This window comes from Triticum urartu, chromosome 5A, assembly GCF_056163025.1.
Source record: "Triticum urartu cultivar PI428250 chromosome 5A, HENAU_Tu73, whole genome shotgun sequence".
NCBI classification, from domain to species: domain Eukaryota; kingdom Viridiplantae; phylum Streptophyta; class Magnoliopsida; order Poales; family Poaceae; genus Triticum; species Triticum urartu.
The window spans coordinates 80,168,713-80,190,411 of NC_141877.1; the positions used below are offsets into that span (position 1 = coordinate 80,168,713).

At 45.2% G+C, this 21,699-nt stretch overlaps 1 pseudogene; it reads right to left on the minus strand.

The window, feature by feature from the left end:
- LOC125506220 (UDP-glucosyltransferase UGT13248-like) overlaps positions 1-21,699 on the minus strand; it is a 72,850-nt pseudogene that overhangs the window by 24,040 nt on the left and 27,111 nt on the right.

Sequence of the window (21,699 nt, forward strand, 5' to 3'; positions counted from 1 at the left end):
GTGGCAGCCCAGGGCCAAGCCCCTGGCAAAATTGTAAGTATCCGGATACCAGAGTAATTCATAGTATTCGTTTATTGCACAGCTTTCCCTTACGTCGAATATGTTTATGCAGCCCACCCAAAGACTGGCTCAATGCATCGTCGAGAGGCTCACTGGACTCGTCGGATGTGAACTCGCTTCCGACGGCTTCCTCCCCCCGTCCTACGGACGACACCGAAGTGTTGTCCCAACAGGTTCCAAGCCGGGAGGAGGTGGTCCTGGTGGCGTTGCAAGGCGACCTCCCGGACTCCAGGAGTAAAGGGGATGAAACCCCCCAGGGCTCCAAGTCCGGCTCTAGGCCGGACACCGCTCCGGAACCTTCAAAGGTTCTAGAGTCCGGCGGGGGACCTCCTTCCAAGAGGAGCAAGTCCACCGTGCCGGCGGCCCCCGTCCAACCGGAGGCGCCAGACAATATGTTGGAGGCGCTCCAAGGCGCCTCTATCGATGAGGAGCTCCGCACTATTATGAGTGCGGTGGTCCAGAAGGTTCAGTCCGCCAAGAGCGGACTGACTGAAGCTTGTACTAGCCTTTTGACAGGCTTTGAGGTAAGTAAAGAATGTGTAAATAATAGTACCGCATAGACAATAGCCCCTGATGCTCTGTTTGGCGTTCGGGAAGAAAAGCCGAATAGAGGATCAAATAGAATTCGCAGGAGTCTAACAAAAATGAGTCAATATGCATATGCAGGCTTCACTGCTTGCGTCCGCCACACTGACTGCGGAAGTGGACACGCTAAAGCAGAACCTCGAGCGGTCCGAGCAAGAGCTCGGGCATGCCAAGAAGCAGCTCGAGGACAATGAAGGTAAGAAATACCTTGTTTTTAAATATATATATATATAAAGGTGCAATTACAAAGAATGACAGGATTATCGTGGCTATTTTAGGGGCCACGTCTGAAGTGGCGACCCTTAAGCAAGCGCTGGTCGAGGCCGAGAAGAGGGCGGCCTCGGAGCGCACCGAGCGGGAGAAGTATGAGGCCGAGGTTGGCAAGGTGCGGCAAGAGCTCTAGGCTCTCACGGAAAAACATGAGAGTTTGGAGCTTGACTCAAAGACGCGAGCGTCCGAGCTCGCGGTGGCTATTGAAAATGCCAAGTCTGCCAAGGCCGAATCCCAGAAGACCCTCCAGGAGTTGGATAAGGTGAAGAAGATAGCGGCGGGTAAGGCATTCTTTATGCAAAGCAAACACATAAACGTGAGTTACTTGTTACTTACCTAAATCCGGAGCTCTCTAGGAGCGTTCGCAGATCTTCCCCGGAGTGTGTCCGATGCCGCCGCATTTTATCGAGCCAAGGAGGGTAGCTCGACAGAGAAGGTGTTCTGGTCTCAGTATGCTGAGGCCGGACACCCCGTGCCCCTAAGCGACCAGCTGAAGCAACTGGTCGAGCTCCACAAGGCGGCCGAACAGGCCATGAAGGGCCTCATTGTTTGGCTGTGGCCTGGAGGGGCTCTTCCTGGGAGCAATTTCAGGCTGGTGCGGCGGTTGGTGGAGGCCTGTCCAAGGCTCGAAGTCATCAAGCGCTCCGTCTGCATTGAAGGTGCCCGTAGGGCCCTTTCCCGTGCTAAGGTGCACTGGGGCAAGATGGATGCTGAGAAGCTGGTGAAGGACGGGCCACCGCTGGGGAAAGAGCATCGCAAGCCCGAGAATTACTATAAGGATGTTCTGAAGGGTGCCTGCCTTGTGGCGGATGAATGTTCTAGGGATGTAATTTTTGAGTGAAACTTGCTTGTTTTGTCCTGTGCGCTGAAAACTTGTTTATATGCGCTAAGCAATGCTGTTGGAATTTAAAATATTACCTTTTGTGCGGCTGTTAATCAATTCTGAAAGATGGCGAGTCGTCGGCTTCTGCCCCCATGCCGCTAGTGCTGGGGTGTTCGGGGATAAACCTGAGCGCTCTTTTTCCCATGTTTGGGTCCTTAGAGGGAGGCGCTCAGCCCAACGAACAAGGCAATCGGACTATAATGCGTGAACACTCTCACTTAGCCATAGAATTCTATAATTTTAAATTTCAGCAAAGCCCCTGGTATTCGGAAGACCGAATTCGGGGTGCTATCCACGCCTTGGCCGGACAGAGCCGGCTCCTCGCCCTAAGCGGCATAAGTCTTTAGGGACTCGAAAAACCTGTCGAATAGCGACCAGCTCTCGCTTCATCATGACAGTCAGTTTTAGCTTTCTCCACTGAGGTGCTCGACCCAGCTCAACTGGGGCTCAATCGCAGTGGTTCTCCTAGTGCTACCTTAGCCGATATAGCGAAACGTAAGGCACCAAAACATAGGAGCCGGGCAAACCCAACTATTGACCCAAGACATGATTCGGAGCCGATGCATATAATGCTATAAGTTCGGGGTGCCGCACTTGTTAAAGTGTTCGGACTTCTCACACCATATTGAGTGGTACTAAAGCCCCTGGCGTATTTTGGCCGTACCAACGTGTACAGGTGCAACATGTCGTTAAGGAACATATATAACGAAAAAAGGTAATGCAAAAATAGACGAAAGCTATGCATTGTTTATTAAAAAGGGTTGCGATCAAAGCAGAATGATACAAATAATGCGATAAGTGGAAGCTTGGACTAGTTAACGTGTCCGTTCCAGGGGCAAGCTGCGAAATAGTATGCGGAACAAGTATACTGCTCGTGATAGAGACCACCTGGGAGTTCCGTACTGCGGCGTGGCTTGTCTGCTTCCCTGGTTCTTGCATCGTTTGTGCGGCAATTGAAATTCCGAACAGGCCTTCCGAAGGATGGGGTCCTGAAAGTAAGAGAAAATTAAAAAAATCGGCAGCCCCTGGTACGGTTTAAGCCATATTTTTGGGCGTGCCGTGATGGTGCCCCTCTCCCTGTACCCATGGTATCTCTAGAGCGTAGTTATGTACGCGAAGTATTGGCGTCACCTTTTTGTGAGGGTTGGGGTTGGGGCCGCATTGCTACGCCTGCTCGGATCGTGCCAGGCGGTCTTGTTGTAGGTTACTCCGGGCGCACTTGACGGTGTCCGGTCGTTTAGTGGCTGGACTGGAGAACTGCCTGGAGAGGCTGCTTTGTACTTCCGCTACATGGGCCGCCTTGTGCTCCTCTGTCGGAGGGAGCGTTCGGTGTTTCCATTGACCATAATTACTCCTCGAGGGCCTGGCATCTTGAGCTTAAGGTATGCGTAGTGCGGTACCGCATTGAAGTTAGCGAATGCGGTTCACCCGAGCAGTGCGTGATAACCACTGCGAAACGGGACTATGTCGAAGATTAACTCCTCGCTTCGGAAATTATCCGGAGATCCGAAGACCACTTCAAGTGTGACTGAGACTGTACAGTTGGCCTCTACACCTGGTATTACGCCTTTAAAGGTCGTTTTGGTGGGCTTAATCCTCGAGGGATCTATGCCCATTTTCGGCACTGTATCCTGGTAAAGCAGGTTCAGGCTACTGCCGCCGTCCATAAGGACTCTAGTGAGATGAAATCCACCAATAATTGGGTCTAGGACCAATGCAGCAAATCCGCCATGACGGATGCTAGTGGGATGGTCCCTTCGATCAAAGGTGATCGGGCAGGAGGACCATGGGTTGAACTTTGGGGCGACTGGCTCTACCGCGTATACGTCCCTTAACGCGTGCTTCCGCTCCCTTTTGGGGACGTGAGTTGCGTATATCATGTTCACCGTCCGCACTTGTGGGGGAAAACCCTGTTGTCCACTGTTGTTCGGCGGCCGGGGCTCCTCGTCGTCATCGCTATGCAGCCCCTTGTCTTCATTTTCGGCGTTTAACTTGCCTGCCTGCTTGAACACCCAACAATCCCTGTTGTTGTGATTGGCCGACTTTTCGGGGGTGCCATGTATCTGGCACAAGCGGTCGAGTATTCGGTCCAAACTGGACGGGCCCCTAGGATTCCTTTTGAATGGCTTTTTCCGCTGACCGGATTTAGAGCCTCTGAATCCGGCATTAACTGTCGTATCCTCAGCATTGTCGCCGTTAATGCGGCCCTTCTGCTTGTTGCGACGTGACCTACCACTACTGTCCCTGGTGTCCGAATTACCAGGGTTCTTGGTCATATTGTTTCTATGAGCAAGCCTGCTGTCTTCTCCCGTGCAAAAGCGGGTCATGAGTGTCGTGAGTGCTGTCATAGATTTTGGCATTTCTTGTCCAAGGTGCCGGGCCAGCCACTCGTCACGGATATTGTGCTTGAAGGCTGCTAGGGCCTCAGCGTCCGGACAGTCGACTATTTGATTTTTCTTTGTTAGGAACCGTGTCCAGAATTGCCTGGCCGATTCCTCTGGCTGCTGAATTACGTGACTTAGGTCATCGGCGTCTCGGGGTCGCACATAAGTGCCCTGGAAATTGTCGAGGAATGCGGCTTCCAGGTCCTCCCAACAACTGATTGATCCTGTTGGCAAGCTGTTAAGCCAATGCCGAGCTGGTCCTTTAAGCTTGAGTGGGAGGTATTTGATGGCGTGGAAATCGTCGCCGCGGGCCATGTGGATATGAAGGAGATAATCCTCGATCCATACCGCAGGATCTGTTGTGCCATCATATGATTCGATGTTTACGGGTTTGAAACCCTCGGGGATTTGATGATCCATTATTTCGTCTGTAAAGCATCACTAGTAGAAAAGGGGGCTTCGGTCCAGGCCGGGTAAGCCCATTAGTCCCGGTTCAGTCCAGAACCGGGACCAATGGGTGCATTTATCCCGGTTCATGCGGCTAAGGCATTAGTCCCGGTTCACCTGGGCCCTTTAGTCCCGGTTCGTGCCACGAACCGGTACTAAAGGGTGCGATGCCCATTAGTCCCGGTTGGTGGCACCAACCGGTACTAAAGGTTAGACCTTTAGTCCCGGTTGGTGCCACCAACTGGGACTAATGGGCTTTCAGGCATTAGTACCGGTTCATGGCACGAACCGGTACTAAAGGTCCCATTTTCAAACCCCCCCCCCCCAGTGGACCGCCTTTTCAGTTTTAGAAAAAACAAAAGAAAATGATGGAAATGTCAAAAAAATAAAATAAAATAAGTTTCCCATGTGATATGTGGTCTAGTTGTTGGGAAAATTTACAAATATGAATTTCGACTTTATTTACAAAATCTCTCTGGAATTTGTAAAACGGGCATAACTTTTGCATACGAACTCGGATTAAAAAGTTTTTTATATGAAAAATCATCTACTCGAAAAGTTACATCCGATGGAGACCGCCTACGGCCTATTTGCAAATTTGTAGAATCCTCAAATTCCAAAAGGAAAAAAAGTTATGCTCAAATTTCAGTTTTTTTAAATTTTCATTAAATCTGGTCAAACTACTTATTCAAGAAGTATTAGTGTTACTAAATAATTATTCAAGAATATTAGTGTTATTAAATAATTATTTCAGCTTTTTTGAATTTTGGTCAAATCTGGTCAAACTATGGTCAAACTGTGGTCAAACAATGGTCAAACTACTTATTCAAGAAATATTAGTGTTACTAAAAAATTATTGTTTTTTAGAACAATAGTTTCAAACTCAAACAGTGAAATGTGTGACTTCATGCTCAAGCTAAACTCCTGAGGGTTAATAGGATTGACATCTTACTATTGTCAGGAAAACAACGAGTGCAGACTTGGAAACGAGGGAGAATAGAACCCGGAAGTTAAGCGTGCTCAGGCTGGGGGAGTGGGAGGATGGGTGACCGTCCGGGAAGTTAGATGATTTGAAATGATGAGGGGTGATTAGAGATTAAATTAAGCAGTGATGAGGGGTGATTAGAGATTAGAGGTTAAAATAATTCAGAAAATTGAAAATAAAAAAATTCAAAAAAATCAGAAAATTTCCTTTAGTACCGGTTGGTGTTACCAACCGGGACTAAAGGTGGACCGGCCACGTGGAGGGCCTTTAGTCTCGGTTCTGGATTGAACCGGGACTAAAGGGTCAGGGCATTAGTACCGACCCTTTAGTCCCGGTTCAAGAACTGGGACTAAAGGCCCTTACGAACCGGGACTATAGGCCCTTTTTCTACCAGTGCATAGTGGGTGTGCGGCGCCTCTATACTGGGCGATATCATGACGTAGCTCCAATGAGCTGTGTTCGGCCCTGCCGAATTTGTGGCCGGCGTGACGGTTACCGTCTCGAGCCGTGGGGCGCCCACGCGATCCGTAGATCGAGCGTGTTTGCCTTGCCTTGTCCTCCAACATGTCTCGTAAGTCCGGCGCGTATTCCCGTGCCTTCGTATGGGGTGCGGCTTGAGTGGAGGGCCGGGAGGCCTCTCTGTCGCGGCCACGAGGTGGCCGGTCGGCCGCATCAAGTGCTTCCTCCTCTAATCGGGATAGCAACCTGTGCTTTGGGTAGCTCTTGGAGGGGCGTTCGAGTTTATGTTCTTCGGCCGCAAGGACTTCAGTCCATCTGTCGACTAGCAAATCTTGATCAGCTCTAAGCTGTTGCTGTTTTTTCTTGAGGCTTCTTGCTGTGGCCATAAGCCTGCGTTGGAAACACTCTTGCTCGAGGGGATCCTCTGGCACGATGAATTCGTCGTCGTCGAGGCTTGCCTCGTCTTCGTAGGGAGGCATATAATTATCGTCCTCGACCTCTCTGTCTGCCGCTCTCTCATGAGGGCTGGTTTCTCCATCCTCCTGTGCTAAGTCTTGCTGGAGGGGGTTTTCTTCGGCACTTTATGGAGTATTATTATCTCTCGTGCTGGAATCACCGTATTTGTTTTGGCGGGATTTTGAGCGGCGCCACTGACGCTGGCGCTTAGGCTGTTTCTTGGAGGGGTCATCCTCCGTTGTTCCATCGCCATCTCCCTCTTTTGGGGTGTCCACCATGTATATGTCATATGATGAGGTGGCTTTCCAAGGCCTAGTAAGCGCTGGTTCTTCATCATCTCCTTCATCGGCATCCATACCGTCGATGTCTTCGGAGTCGAAGTCGAGAATGTCAGTTAAGTCATCGACAGTGGCTACAAAGTGGGCGGTGGGTGGGCTTTGAATTTCTTCATTGTCCGTACCCCAACCTTGCTGACCGTAGTCCGGCCAGGGCTCTCCTGATAAAGAGAGAGACTTCAGTGACTTCAGGATATCGCCGAAAGGCGAGTGCTCAAAGATGTCCATGGCAGTGAACTCCATGATCGGCGCCCAATCGGATTCGATCGGCAGGGGCGCCGAGGGTTCGGAGTCTGAAGAGGAGTCCGGCTCCTTGGAGTCACGAGTCTCGCAGAGTATGGGGCTGGTGTTTGGCTCAATGCCGTTGGGGTCGAGTCCCCGAGGTGGCGTCCAACCGCCCATCCTCGATCGGCGCAGTTGGTTCCGAATTAAGGGTCGGAGCCGATGCGGGTGCGGCCTCCAGGGCACTGTTCGGCGGCAGAGCTAGATCATGCTCGTCGTGATAGTGCGGCGCGCTCGGCAGTGGCTCGAATCTGTCGAAGATCAAGTCCCCGCGGATGTCAGCCGTGTAGTTTAAAATTCCAATCTGACCTGACGGCCAGGGGCGTAGCTTTCGATCTGCTCCAGACGGCCAAGCGAATTGGCCCGTAGTGCAGAGCCGCCGAAGACGAAGATCTGTCCGGGGAGGAAGGTCTCACCCTGGACTGCATCGCTATCGATGATCGTAGGAGCCATCGAGCCTGACGGCGACGACACAGAGGAACTCTCAATGAAAGCACCAATGTCGGTGTCAAAACCAGCGGATCTCGGGTAGGGGGTCCCGAACTGTGCGTCTAGGCCGGATGGTAACAGGAGGCAAGGGACACGAAGTTTTACCCAGGTTCGGGCCCTCTCGATGGAGGTAAAACCCTACGTCCTGCTTGATTAATATTGATGATATGGGTAGTACAAGAGTAGATCTACCACGAGATCGAAGACGCTAAACCCTAGAAGCTAGCCTATGGTATGATTGTTGATGTGTATGTTGTCCTACGGACTAAAACCCTCCGGTTATATAGACACCGGATAGGGTTAGGGTTACATAGAGTCGGTTACAATGGTAGGAGATCTACATATCCGTATCGCCAAGCTTGCCTTCCATGCCAAGGAAAGTCCCTCCTGGACACGGGACAAAGTCTTTAATCTCATATCTTCATAGTCCAGGAGTCCGGCTGAAGGTATAGTCCGGCTATCCGAACACCCCCTAATCCAGGACTCCCTCAAAGACCAAACTCGCAACTCAAATATTCACCTCCATGATCAGATCGTAGAAACTTTATTTTCTTGTTACGACAATTTTCTACTTCACTTTGAAATTCTTTGAACTTTTCAAATGTTTCAGACTTATGTTTCATTAAGTAGATATACCCATATGTGCTCAAATCATCTGTGAAGGTCAGAAAATAACGATACCCACCGCGAGCCTCAACACTCATCGGACTGCATACATCAGTATGTATTATTTCCAATAAGTCAGTGGCTCGCTCCATTGTTCCGAAGAACGGAGTTTTAGTCATCTTGCCCATGAGGCATGGTTCACAAGCATCAAGTGATTCCAAAAGCCCATCTGCATGGAGTTTCTTCATGCGCTTTACACTAATATGACCTAAACAGCAGTGCCACAAACAAGTTGCACTATCATTATTAACTTTGCATCTTTTGGCATCAATATTACGAATATGTGTATCACTATGCTACCTCTTGAGCATGCGTAGGTTTTCCCTTGAAGAGGAAAGGGTGATGCAGCAAAGTAGCGTAACTGTTTCCCTCAGTTTTTGAGAACCGAGGTATCAATCCAGTAGGAGACTGCACGCAAGTCCCTCATACCTACACAAACAATCAAGAACCTTGCAACCAACGCGATAAAGGGGTTGTCAGTCCCTTCATGGCCACTTGCAAAGGTGAGATCTGATAAAGATAATAAGATAAATATTTTTGGTATTTTTGCTGTATAGATTGAAAATTAAAGATTGCAAAATAAACGGCGACAGAAATAGCTAGTTCACGGGAAAATAATATAATGGAGAATAGACCCCGGGGCCATAGGTTTCACCAGTAGCTTCTCCCAACATAGCATAATCTACAGTGGGTGAACAAATTACTGTTGAGCAATTGATAGAAAAGCACATAGTTATGAGAATATCTAGGCATGATCATGTATATATGCATCACATCCGTGACAAGTAGACTGAAACGATTCTGCATCTACTACTATTACTCCACACATCGACCGCTATCCAGCATGCATCTAGAGTATTAAGTTCATAGGAATAGAGTAACGCATTAGGCAAGATGACATGATGTAGAGGGATAAACTCAAGCAATATGATATAAACCCCATTTTTTATCCTTGATGGCAACAATACAATACGTGCCTTGTTGCCCCTGCTATCACTGGGAAAGGACACCGCAAGATTGAACCCAAAGCTAAGCACTTCTCCCATTGCAAGAAAGATCAATCTAGTAGGCCAAACCAAACTGATAATTCAAAGAGACTTGCAAAGATATTTAAATCATGCATATAAGAATTCAGAGAAGAATCAAATATTGTTCATAGATAATCTTGATCATAAACCCAGAATTCATCGGATCTCGACAAACACACCGCAAAAAGAATTACATCGAATAGATCTCCAAGAGAATCGAGGAGAACTTTATATTGAGATCAAAAGAGAGAGAGGAAGCCATCTAGCTAATAACTATGGACCCGAAGGTCTATGGTAAACTACTCACACATCATCGGAGAGGCTATGGTGTTGATGTAGAAGCACTCCGTGATCGATTCGCCCTCTGGCGGAGCGCCGGAAAAGGCCCCAAGATGGGATCTCACGGGTACAGAAGGTTGCGGCGGTGGAAATAGGGTTTCGTGGTGCTCCTAGATGGTTTCAGGGTATATGAGTATATATAGGCGAAATAAGTAGGTCGGTGGAGCCATGAGGGGCCCACAAGGGTGGGGGGCACGCCCACCTGCCTCGTGGCTTCCTCGCTGCTTCCTTGATGTCCACTCCAAGTCTCCTGGACTGCGTTTGTTCCAAACACGATCCTCGCAAAGGTTTCATTCCGTTTGGATTCCGTTTGATATTCCTTTTCTGTGAAACACTGAAATAGGCAAAAAAACAGCAACTTGCACTGGGCCTTTGGTTAATAGGTTAGTCCCAAAAATATATAAAAGTGCATAATAAAGCCCATTAAACATCCAAAACAGATAATATACTAGCATGGAACAATAAAAATGATAGATATGTTGGAGACGTATCAAGCATCCCCAAGCTTAATTCCTACTCGTCCTCGAGTAGGTAAATGATAAAAACAGAAGTTTTGATGTGGAATGCTACCTAACATAATTTTCAAAGTAATTCTCTTTATTGTGGCATGAATGTTCAGATCCAAAAGATTCAAGATAAAATTTTAATATTGACATAAAAATAATAATACTTCAAGCATACTAACTAAGCAATTATGTATTCTCAAAATAACATGGCCAAAGAAAGCTTGTCCCTACAAAATCATATAGTTTGGCTATGCTTCATTTTCGTCACACAAAAATGCTCTCATCATGCACAACCCCGATGACAAGCCAAGCAATTGTTTCATACTTTAGTAATCTCAAACTTTTTTCAATTTTCACGCAATACATGAGCGTGAGCCATGGACATAGAACTATGGGTGGAGTAGAATATAATGATGGGGGTTGTGTGGAGCAGGAAAAAAAGGAGAAAGTCTCACATTGACGTGGCTAATCAACGGGCTAGGGAGATGCCCATCAATTGATGTCAATGCAAGGAGTAGGGATTTCCATGCAACAGATGCACTAGAGCTATAAATGTATGAAAGCTCAACAAAAGAAACTAAGTGGGTGTGCATCCAACTTGCTTGCTCACGAAGACCTAGGGCATTTGAGGAAGCCCATTGTTGGAATATACAAGCCAAGTTATATAATGAAAAATTCCCACTAGTATATGAAAGTGACAAAATAAGAGACTCTCTATCATAAAGATCATGGTGCTACTTTGAAGCACAAGTGTAGAAAAAATGATAGTAGCATTGTCCCTTTTATTTATTTTCTCTTGTTTTGTTCTTTTTTGGGACAATGCTCTATTAATGATGATCATCACACTTCTATTTATTTACAACTCAATGATTACAACTCGATACTAGAACAAAATATGACTATATGAGTGCCTCCGGCGGTGTACCGGGATGGGCAATGAATCAAGAGTGACATGTATGATAAATTATGCATGGTGGCTTTGCCACAAATACGATGTCAACTACATGATCATGCAAGGCAATATGACAATGATGAAGCATGTCATAATAAATGAAACGGTGGAAAGTTGCATGGAAATATATCTCGGAATGGCTATGGAAATGCCATAATAGGTAGGTATGGTGGCTGTTTTGAGGAAGATATAAGGAGGTTTATGTGTGATAGAGCATATCATATCACGGGGGTTGGATGCACCGGCGAAATTTGCACCAACTCTCAAGGTGAGAAAGGGCAATGCACGGTACCGGAGAGGCTAGCAGTGATGGAAAGGTGAGAGTGCGTATAATCCATGGACACAATATTAGTCATAAAGAACTCACGTACTTATTGCAAAAATCTATAGGTCATCAAAAACCAAGCATTACGCGCATGCTCCTAGGGGGATAATTGGTAGGAAAAGACCATCGCTCGTCCCCGACCGCCACTCATAAGGATGACAATCAAAGAACACCTCATTTTTCAAATTTGTCACACAAACGGTCACCATACGTGCATGCTACGGGACTTGCAAACTTTAACACAAGTATTTATCAAATTCACAACTACTCAACTAGCACGACTCTAATATTACCATCTTCATATCTCAAAACAATCATCAAGTATCAAACTTCTCATAGTATTCAATGCACTTTTTATGAAAGTTTTTATTATACCCATCTTGGATGCCTATCATATTAGGACTAATTTTATAGCCAAAGAAAATTGCCATGCTGTTCTAAAGGACTCTCAAAGTAATATAAATGAAGCATGAGAGATCAATAATTTCTATAAAATAAAGCCACCACCGTGCTCTAAAAGATATAAGTGAAGCACATAGAGTATTCTAATAAATTCAGATTCATGTGTGTCTCTCCAAAAGGTGTGTACAGCAAGGACGATTGTGGTAAACTAATAAGAAAATACTGAAATCATACAAGACGCTCCAAGCAAAACACATATCATGTGGTGAATAAAAATATAGCCTCAAGTAAAGTTACCAATGGACGAAGACGAAAGAGGGGATGCCTTCCGGGGCATCCCCAAGCTTAGGCTTTTGGTTGTCCTTGAATTTTACCTTGGGGTGCCATGGGCATCCCCAAGCTTAGGATCTTTCCACTCCTTATTCCAAAATCCATCAAATCTTTACCCAAAACTTGAAAACTTCACAACACAAAACTCAACAGAAAATCTCATGAGCTCCGTTAGTATAAGAAAACAAATCACCACTTTAAGTTACTGTAATGAACTCATTATTTATTTATATTGGTGTTAAAACTACTGTATTCCAACTTCTCTATGGTTCATACCCCCCGATACTAGCCATAGATTCATCAAAATAAGCAAACAACACACGAAAAACAGAATCTGTCAAAAACAGAACAGTTTGCAGCAATATGTATCAAACGCATACTTCTGTAACCCCAAAAATTATGAAATAAATTGGTGAAAGTGAGTAATTTGTCTATTAATCATCTGAAAAAAGAATCAACCTAATAGCACTCTCCAATAAAAAATGGCAGCGAATCTCGTGAGCACTAAAGTTTCTGTTTTTTACAGCAAGATCGCAAAGACTTTCCCCAAGTCTTCCCAAAGGTTCTACTTGGCACAAACACTAATTAAAAACATAAAACCACATCTAAACATAATCTATATTAATTATTTATTACTAAACAGAAACAAAAAGCAGGAAACAAAAATAAAATTGGGTTGCCTCCCAACAAGCGCTCTCGTTTAACGCCCCTAGCTAGGCATGAAAGCAAGAATAGATCTAGGTATTGTCATCTTTGGTTGGCATTTATTCAATGGAACACTTATAACCCTTATGAGTTTCCTTCTTTTTATTAATGATGAAACTCCTAGGAAAGAAATCAAGAAATTCATTTGTAGCAAAAGGTTCCTTAATGATAGCGAAAAAGTTGGGGTGAACACTTATTGATTTGAGATCCGCATTTTCCTTACTAGAAGATTCACCTTTATTTTTAGGCACATACATAAACTTGGCAACTTTAGTAGTAGGAGGATTTGGAGTATTTTTCATGGAAGAAAAGGCAGACCCTAAGTTTGTAATAATATCCTCAAGTTTATCAATTCTTGTGGAATCTTGATCTATCTTTTCGTTAACTATGGGTTCCTTTTCTTTAAAAATTTAAGAGTGACTCTACCTTAGATCCGTATTGGGTAATTTGGTTGTGGATCTTTTTATCTAAATTTTCAATCAACTCTACAGTGGCAACTTTATTTTCAATAATTTCAAGCCTTTGCATCACATGTTCCAACGTTAAAATAGTTCCATTAACAAAAAGAGGTGGTGGGCCAAACAAATCTAACATAGAATTATAAGAATCAAAAGTATGGCTACCAAAGAAATTCCCTCCGGTAATGGTATCAAGAATATATCTGTTCCAAGGAGTGATGCCTACATAAAAATTGCGAAGAAGAACGGAAGTAGGTTGCTTCTTAGTAGATCTATTCTGAGCATTGCAAATTCTATGCCAAGCACCTTTTAGATTTTCTCCCTCCCTTTGTTTAAAATTAAGAACTTCATGATCGAGATTACTAACAATGATAGAAGGACTAGCCATGATGACGAAACAAATGATCTAACACACGGACACACAAGAGGCAAGCGAAAGAAGGCGAACGGAAAAAGGGCGAACAGAAAAGAGGCGAATAAAATGGCAAGGGTGAAGTGGGGGAGAGGAAACGAGAGGCAAATGGCAAATAATGTAATGCGAGGGAGAAGAGTTTGTGATGGGTACTTGGTATGTCTTGACTTGTGTGTAGATCTCCCCAGCAACGGTGCCAGAAATCCTTCTTGCTACCTCTTGAGCATGCGTTGGTTTTCCCTTGAAGAGGAAAGGGTGATGCAGCAAAGTAACGTAAGTATTTCCCTCAGTTTTTGAGAACCAAGGTATCAATCCAGTAGGATACGACATGCAAGTCCCTCATACCTGCACAAACAATCAAGAACCTTGCAACCAACGTGATAAAGGGGTTGTCAGTCCCTTCACGGCCACTTGCAAAAGTGAGATCTGATAAAGATACTAAGATAAATATGTTTGGTATTTTTGCTGTGTAGGTTGAAAAGTAAAGATTGCAAAATAAACGGCGACAGAAATAGCTAGTTGACGGGAAAATAATATAATGGAGAATAGACCTGAGGGACATAGGTTTCACTCGTGGCTTCTCTCAAGATAGCATAATCTACGGTGGGTGAACAAATTACTGTCGAGCAATTGATCGAAAAGCGCATAGTTTTGAGAATATCTAGGCATGATCATGTATATAGGCATCACGTCCGTGACAAGTAGACCGAAACGATTCTGCATCTACTACTATTACTCCACACATCGACCGCTATGCAGCATGCATCTAGAGTATTAAGTTCATAAGAACAGAGTAACGCATTAGGCAAGATGACATGATGTAGAGGGATAAACTCAAGCAATATGATATAAACCCCATCATTTTATCCTCGATGGCAACAATACAATATGTGCCTTGCTGCCCCTGCTGTCACTGGGAAGGACACCGCAAGATTGAACCCAAAGCTAAGCACTTCTCCCATTGCAATAAAGATCAATCTAGTAGGCCAAACCAAACTGATAATTCGAAGAGACTTGCAAAGATATTTAAATCATACATATAAGAATTCAGAGGAGAATCAAATATTGTTCATAGATAATCTTGATCATAAACCCACAATTCATCGTATCTCGACAAACACACCGCAAAAAGAATTACATCGAATAGATCTCCAAGAGAATCGAGGAGAACTTTGTATTGAGATCCAAAGAGAGAGGAGCAGCCATGTAGCTAATAACTAAGGACCCGAAGGTCTGTGGTAAACTACTCACACATCATTGGAGAGGCTATGGTGTTGATGTAGAAGCCCTCCGTGATCGATTCCCCCTCCGGCGAAGCGTCGGAAAAGGCCCCAAGACGGGATCTCATTGGTACAGAAGGTTGCAGCAGTGGAAATAGGGTTTCGTGGTGCTCCTGGATGTTTTCAGGGTATATGAGTATATATATAGGCGAAAGAAGTAGGTCGGTGGAGCCAGGAGGGGCCACGAGGGTGGGGGGCGTGCCCTCCTGCCTCGTGGCTTCATCGCTACTTCCTTGACGTCCACTCCAAGTCTCCTGGATTTCGTTTGTTCCAAAAACGATCCTCGCGAAGGTTTCATTCCGTTTGGATTCCCTTCGATATTCCTTTTCTGCAAAACACTGAAATAGGCAAAAATAGCAATTTGCACTGGGCCTGCGGTTAATAGGTTAGTCCCAAAAATAATATAAAAGTGCATAATAAAGCCCATTAAACATCTAAAACATATAATATAATAGCATGGAACAATCAAAAATTATAGATATGTTGGAGACGTATCACACTACGATCAAGATTCAATAAAAATAGACCACTCATCAAGGGTGCATGACCATAAAAGATATTACTCATATAAATAGAACAACCATTATTCTCTGATTTAAATGAATAACCGTATCGCATCAAACAAGATCCAGATATAATGTTCATGCTCAACGCTGGCACCAAATAACAATTATTTAGGTCTAAAACTAATCCCGAAGGTAGATGTAGAGGTAGCGTGCCGGCGGCGATCACATCGACCTTGGAACCATTTCCGACGCGCAACGTCACCTCGTCCTTAGCCAATCTTTGTTTAATCTGAAGCCCCTGCTTCGAGTTGCAAATATGAGCAACAGAACCAGTATCAAATACCCAGGCACTACTACGAGCATTAGTAAGGTACACATCAATAACATGTATATCAAATATAATTTTCACTTTGCCGTCCTTGTTATCCGCCAAATAATTGGGGCAGTTCCGCTTCCAGTGACTAGTCCCTTTGTAGTAGAAGCACTCAGTTTCATGCTTAGGTCCAGACTTGAGCTTCTTCCCAGGAGCAGCAACTTGCTTGCTATTCTTCTTGAAGTTCCCTCTTACCTTTGCCCTTTTTCTTGAAACTAGTGGTCTTGTTAACCATCAACACTTGACGCTCCTTCTTGATTTCTACCTCCGCAGCCTTAAGCATTGCAAAGAGCTCGGGAATTGTCCTTTCCATCCCTTGCATATTATAGTTCATCACGAAGCCTTTATAGCTTGGTGGCAGTGATTGAAAAACTCTGTCAACAACACTATCATCCGAAAGATTAACTCTCAGCTGAGTCAAGTGGTTATGGTACCCAGACATTCTGAGTATGTATTCACTAACAGAACTGTTCTCCTCCATTTTGCAGATATAGAACTTGTTGGAGACTTCATATCTCTCAGCTCGGGCATTTGCTTGAAATATTAACTTCAATTCTTGGAACATCTCATATGCCCCATGACATTCAAAACGTCTCTGAAGTACGGATTCTAAGCCGTAAAGCATGGCACACTGCACTGTCGAGTAGTCATCAGCTTTAGCTTGCCATATGTTCATAACGTTCAGAGTTGCTCCTACAGCAGGCCTTGCACCTAGCGGTGCTTCCAGAACATAGTTCTTCTGTGCAGCAATGAGGATAATCCTCAAGTTACGGACCCATTCCGTGTAGTTGCTACCATCGTCCGTGTATTTGCTACCATCATCTTTCAACTTAGCTTTATGTAGAAACACATTAAAATTCAAGGGAACGGTAGCACGGGCCATTGATCTACAACAACATAGATGTGAAAAACTATCAGTACTAAGTTCATGATAAATTTAAGTTCAATTAATCATATTACAAAAGAACTCCCACTTAGATAGACATCCCTCTAGTCATCTAAGTGATCACGTGATCCATATCAACTAAACCATGTCCGATCATCATGTGAGATGGAGTAGTTTTCAATGGTGAACATCTCTATGTTGATCATATCTACTATATGATTCACGTTCGACCTTTCAGTCTCAGTGTTCTGAGGCCATATCTGTATATGCTAGGCTCGTCAAGTTTAACCTGAGTATTCTACACGTGCAAAATTGTCTTACACCCATTGTATGTGAACGTAGAGCTTATCACACCCGATCATCACGTGGTGTCTCGGCACGACGAACTGTAGCAACGGTGCATACTCAGGGAGAACACTTATACCTTGAAATTTAGTGAGGGATCATCTTATAATGCCACCGTCGTACTAAGAAAAATAAGATGCATAAATGATAAACATCACATGCAATCAAAATATGTGACATGATATGGCCATCATCATCTTGTTCCTTTGATCTCCATCTCCAAAGCACTGTCATGATCTCCATCTTCACCGGCTTGACACCTTGAGCTCCATCATAGCATCGTTGTCGTCTCGCCAACTATTGCTTCTACAACTATCGCTACCGCATAGTGATAAAGTAAATCAATTACATGGTGATTGCATTTCATACAATAAAGCGACAACCATAAGGCTCCTGCCAGTTGCCGATAAGTTTTATAAAACATGATCATCTCATACAATAACTTATATCACATCATGTCTTGACCATATCACATCACAACATGCCCTGCAAAAACAAGTAAGACGCCCTCTACTTTGTTGTTGCAAGGTTTACGTGGCTTCTACGGGCTTCTAGCAAGAACCGTTCTTACCTATGCATCAAAACCACAATGATTTTTCGTCAAGTGTGTTGTTTTAACCTTCAACAAGGACTGGCCGTAGTCAAGCCAGTAAAGCAAACGCTACGGCGATTTTCCAAACCCAAGCAACAAGCTATGGGGGAGGAGCTAGCCAAACTACTCGAAGTCGGGTTCATCAAAGAGATCAAACACCTGGATTGGCTAGCAAACCTGGCCATGGTGCCAAAGAAGGATAAATCCTAGCGCCTTCGTGTCGATTTCAAAGACCTCAACAAGGTATGCCCTAAGGACCCCTTCCCATTGCCCCGCATTGACCAAATCATCGATACAACTGCAGGACATGATTCGCCATGCTTCCTTGATGCATACTCCGGATACCATCAAAATAAGATGAAGGAATATGATCAGGCCCCAACAACATTCATTACTCCGTACGGGCCTTTCTATTTCAACACCATGCCTTTCGGACTCAAAAATGCCGGCGCCACTTACCAACGCATGATTCAAACATGCCTAGAAAAGCAAATAGGCAAGACGGTGGAGGCATATGTAGATGATGTAGTCATCAAGACTAAACATGTCGAATCATTGGTGGATGATTTACGCCTCACATTCGACAACCTCTGAACATATGACATATGGCTCAATCCAGAAAAATGCATTTTCAGTGTTCCGGCCAGAAAGTTACTCGCGTTCATTGTCTCCAATAGAGGAATTGAAGCAAACCCGGCCAAAATCTGAGCCCTGTCGCAATTGGCAATCCCAACAGACCTAAAGTAGGTCCAAAAACTAGTTGGGTGTGTGGCAGCCTTGAGCCGCTTTATCTCTAGATTGGGAGAGAAAGCGATGCCGCTCTATCGCCTGATCTGACGTACCGACCGCTTTGAGTGGATGGATGCGGCAACAGCCGGCTTGGAAGAAATAAAAACTTTACTAGCAAATAACCCAATCCTTGCCACACCCAATGTTGGTGAACCTATGCTGCTATACATATCCGCAACTCACCAGGTGGTGAGCATTGTGCTCGTCGTCGAACGAGAGGAAGAGGGACATAAATTCCCACTCCAAGAGTGCTTGATCACGATGGCCTCCGAGGTACCCCTCAATGACATCATAAACAATCGAAATGCCACCGGCCGCATTGCAAAATGGGCTATCGAGCTCTTACCATTTGAAATAACATACAAGCCATGCCGAGCTATTAAATCTCAGGTGTTGGCCGACTTTGTCGGCGAGTGGACAAAAGCCGAACTCCCTAAAGAGTACGGCACATACTCCAACTGGGTGATGTACTTCGACTGTTCTAAGATGTTAGCCGGACTGGGGGCTGGTGTCATCCTAACATCCCATACAGGGGATACAGTCCGTTATGTATTACAAATCATGTATACGGACTCCAATAACGCAGCCGAATATGAGGCACTACTGCATGGTCTCCGGATGGTTGTTTCTATGGGCATACAATGCCTCGAGGTGCGCAGGGATTCAAACCTCGCAATATCCAAATAAACGGAGAATTTGATGCAAAAGATCCAAAGATGGCGGCTTACCGCAATGCTGTACTTAAAATATCAGCTCAGTTTGAGGGGCTCGAGTTTCATCATGTGGCCCGAGACAGTAATCAAGTAGCGGACGTCCTTGCTCGAATGGGCGCTAAATGCGACCCCATCCCACCTAACACCTTCGTGGAAAGGCTTTTCAAGCCATCCGTGGTATGGTAGGACGAGAGCGGAAATTCCAGTCCGGCGCCGACCACACCCATGGATGCCAAACATGATTCAGATATCATCGGGGGCTCGGGCACCGAACTAACGCCTTCCGCCCATGTAATCATGGCAGTGATCTCCCCATGGACCGAACCCTTCCTAGCCTACCTCAATAGGCAGGAGCTCCCTGATGACCAGAACGAGGCCCGCCGCATAGTTCGACGCTCTAAAGCCTACAAGGTCCATGAAGGAGAACTCTACAAGAAAAGTACTACCGGAGTCCTTCAAAGATGTATCTCCGAAGAGGAGGGGCGGCAGCTCTTGGCCGAAATACATGCGGGTCTTGGCAGCCATCACGCCACAGCTCGGGCACTTGTAAGTAAGGCCTTCCGTACGGGCTTCTTTTGGCCCACGGCCCGAGCAGATGCACATGATCTTGTACAATGCCGTGTCGGATGCCAACTTTTTGCCAATCAAAGCCATATGCCGCCCACTGCCCTACGAACAATCCCCATTACTTGGCCTTTCATTGTCTGGGGACTGGACATGGTCGGACCCCTTAAAGGGGGAAGCCATAAGAAAAAATACTTGCTGGTTATGGTAGATAAATTCACTAAATGGATAGAGGCCAAACCAGTTAAAATGGCTAAGGCCGGACCGGTGATAGACTTCATATCCAGTGTCGTACACCATTATGGTGTCCCACACAGCATTATTACTGACACCGGCTCTAACTTTACAACCGATGAGGTGAAAAATGGGTGTGCTAATTTGGGCATTAAACTCGATTACGGCTCCGTATATCAGCCCCAAACAAATGGTCAAGTTGAAAGGGCCAATGGCCTGATAATGAGCGACATCAAACCCAGACTAGTGCGATCCCTAAAGGATTCAGAAAAACACTGGGTCGAGGAGCTTGACTCCGTACTCTGGGGCCTGCGGACCACGCCCAACCGCACGACCGAATATACACCATTCTTCATGGTGTACAGTGAAAAAGTTGTCTTGCCCTGCGACATTATTCATGACTCACCTCAAGTGCACATGTATGAGGAGAGAGAGGCCAAGCTAGATCGGTAGGATGACTTAGATGGCCTAGAGGAGGAGCGCGATGTCGCAAAAGCTCGTTCTGCATTTTACCAACAACAGGCTCGAAGATACCAAAGCAGAGAAGTGCGAGTGAAGACATACAATGTCGGCGAACTCATTCTATGCCTGCCAGAGAAGAAAAAGGATAATCTCTAGCCCAAATGGGAGGGTCCCTTCATTATAGATGAAGTTCTCACTGGAGGAGCCTATCGCCTTCGCAATGCCTCGGATAATAGCCTAGAGCCGAACCCATGGAACGCTGCTCGGCTCTGAAGATTCTATGCCTAAAAGTCCAGACATACACCTTTGTGCGTCCCTTCTTCTCCTTTCTTTCAATTTTTTCCTTTTTCTCTTTTTCATTTTTATACGACTTCTAGCGTGTATGTTCGGGTCATCCGCACACTGGATGGGTATACATCCTTAAATATACACACCCCACCATAATTGGGGGCCTCTCTTAACAGAAGCTTATTATTATTGTGAGTATAGAACTCACTATACATATGTATTTTTTTATACGTCATGTCTTCGCCATTATATGCACCTCTATGACTTAAGTTTTTGCCAAGATGGGTTGCCTGGCTCCTGTGCTTATGCTCTATGTTCCCGCTTGTTCGGCTAGGGCATAAAGGGAGCACCTCTGCGATTGTTACAATCGGGTCATCCGGACATGTACCTCAGACGGGTGAAGCCGAAAGCTAGCATTCTTAAGGGAATATTTGGTCGGCGGACAAACAACGAACTACCTTCATTGCAATCTAAACTATCAAAATATAAAGACTCCTGTGATTCTTTCGCATCATGGCTTAGGCATGCATACATAATACATGCTGACCTAGGGAGAGGAACCCTTAACAGAACTATTCTCTCTGGAAGATGTTTCTTATGTTAAAAAGTAATATAACATAACTCCCCGAATACAGTTTATCTGTTCAAGCACTATGACCAGATTGCCTGGTTTCCACACGTGCTTAGTGCTTCCCATAAGTATAGTATGCGAAAGCACTCCAAACCTTGGGTTTAGGAGGATGAAGCAGAAGGTCTGCCATGAAAATCTTTTAAATTTCGACCGGGGATGAGTTTGATGATAAAGTACATCTTTACATGGAATCAAACGCCTACTCTTTATCTATATCATCTATCAGGCTGTCTAGTCTATAGTCCTGTTGTGAAAATTTGGCGACTATTTTTACTTGG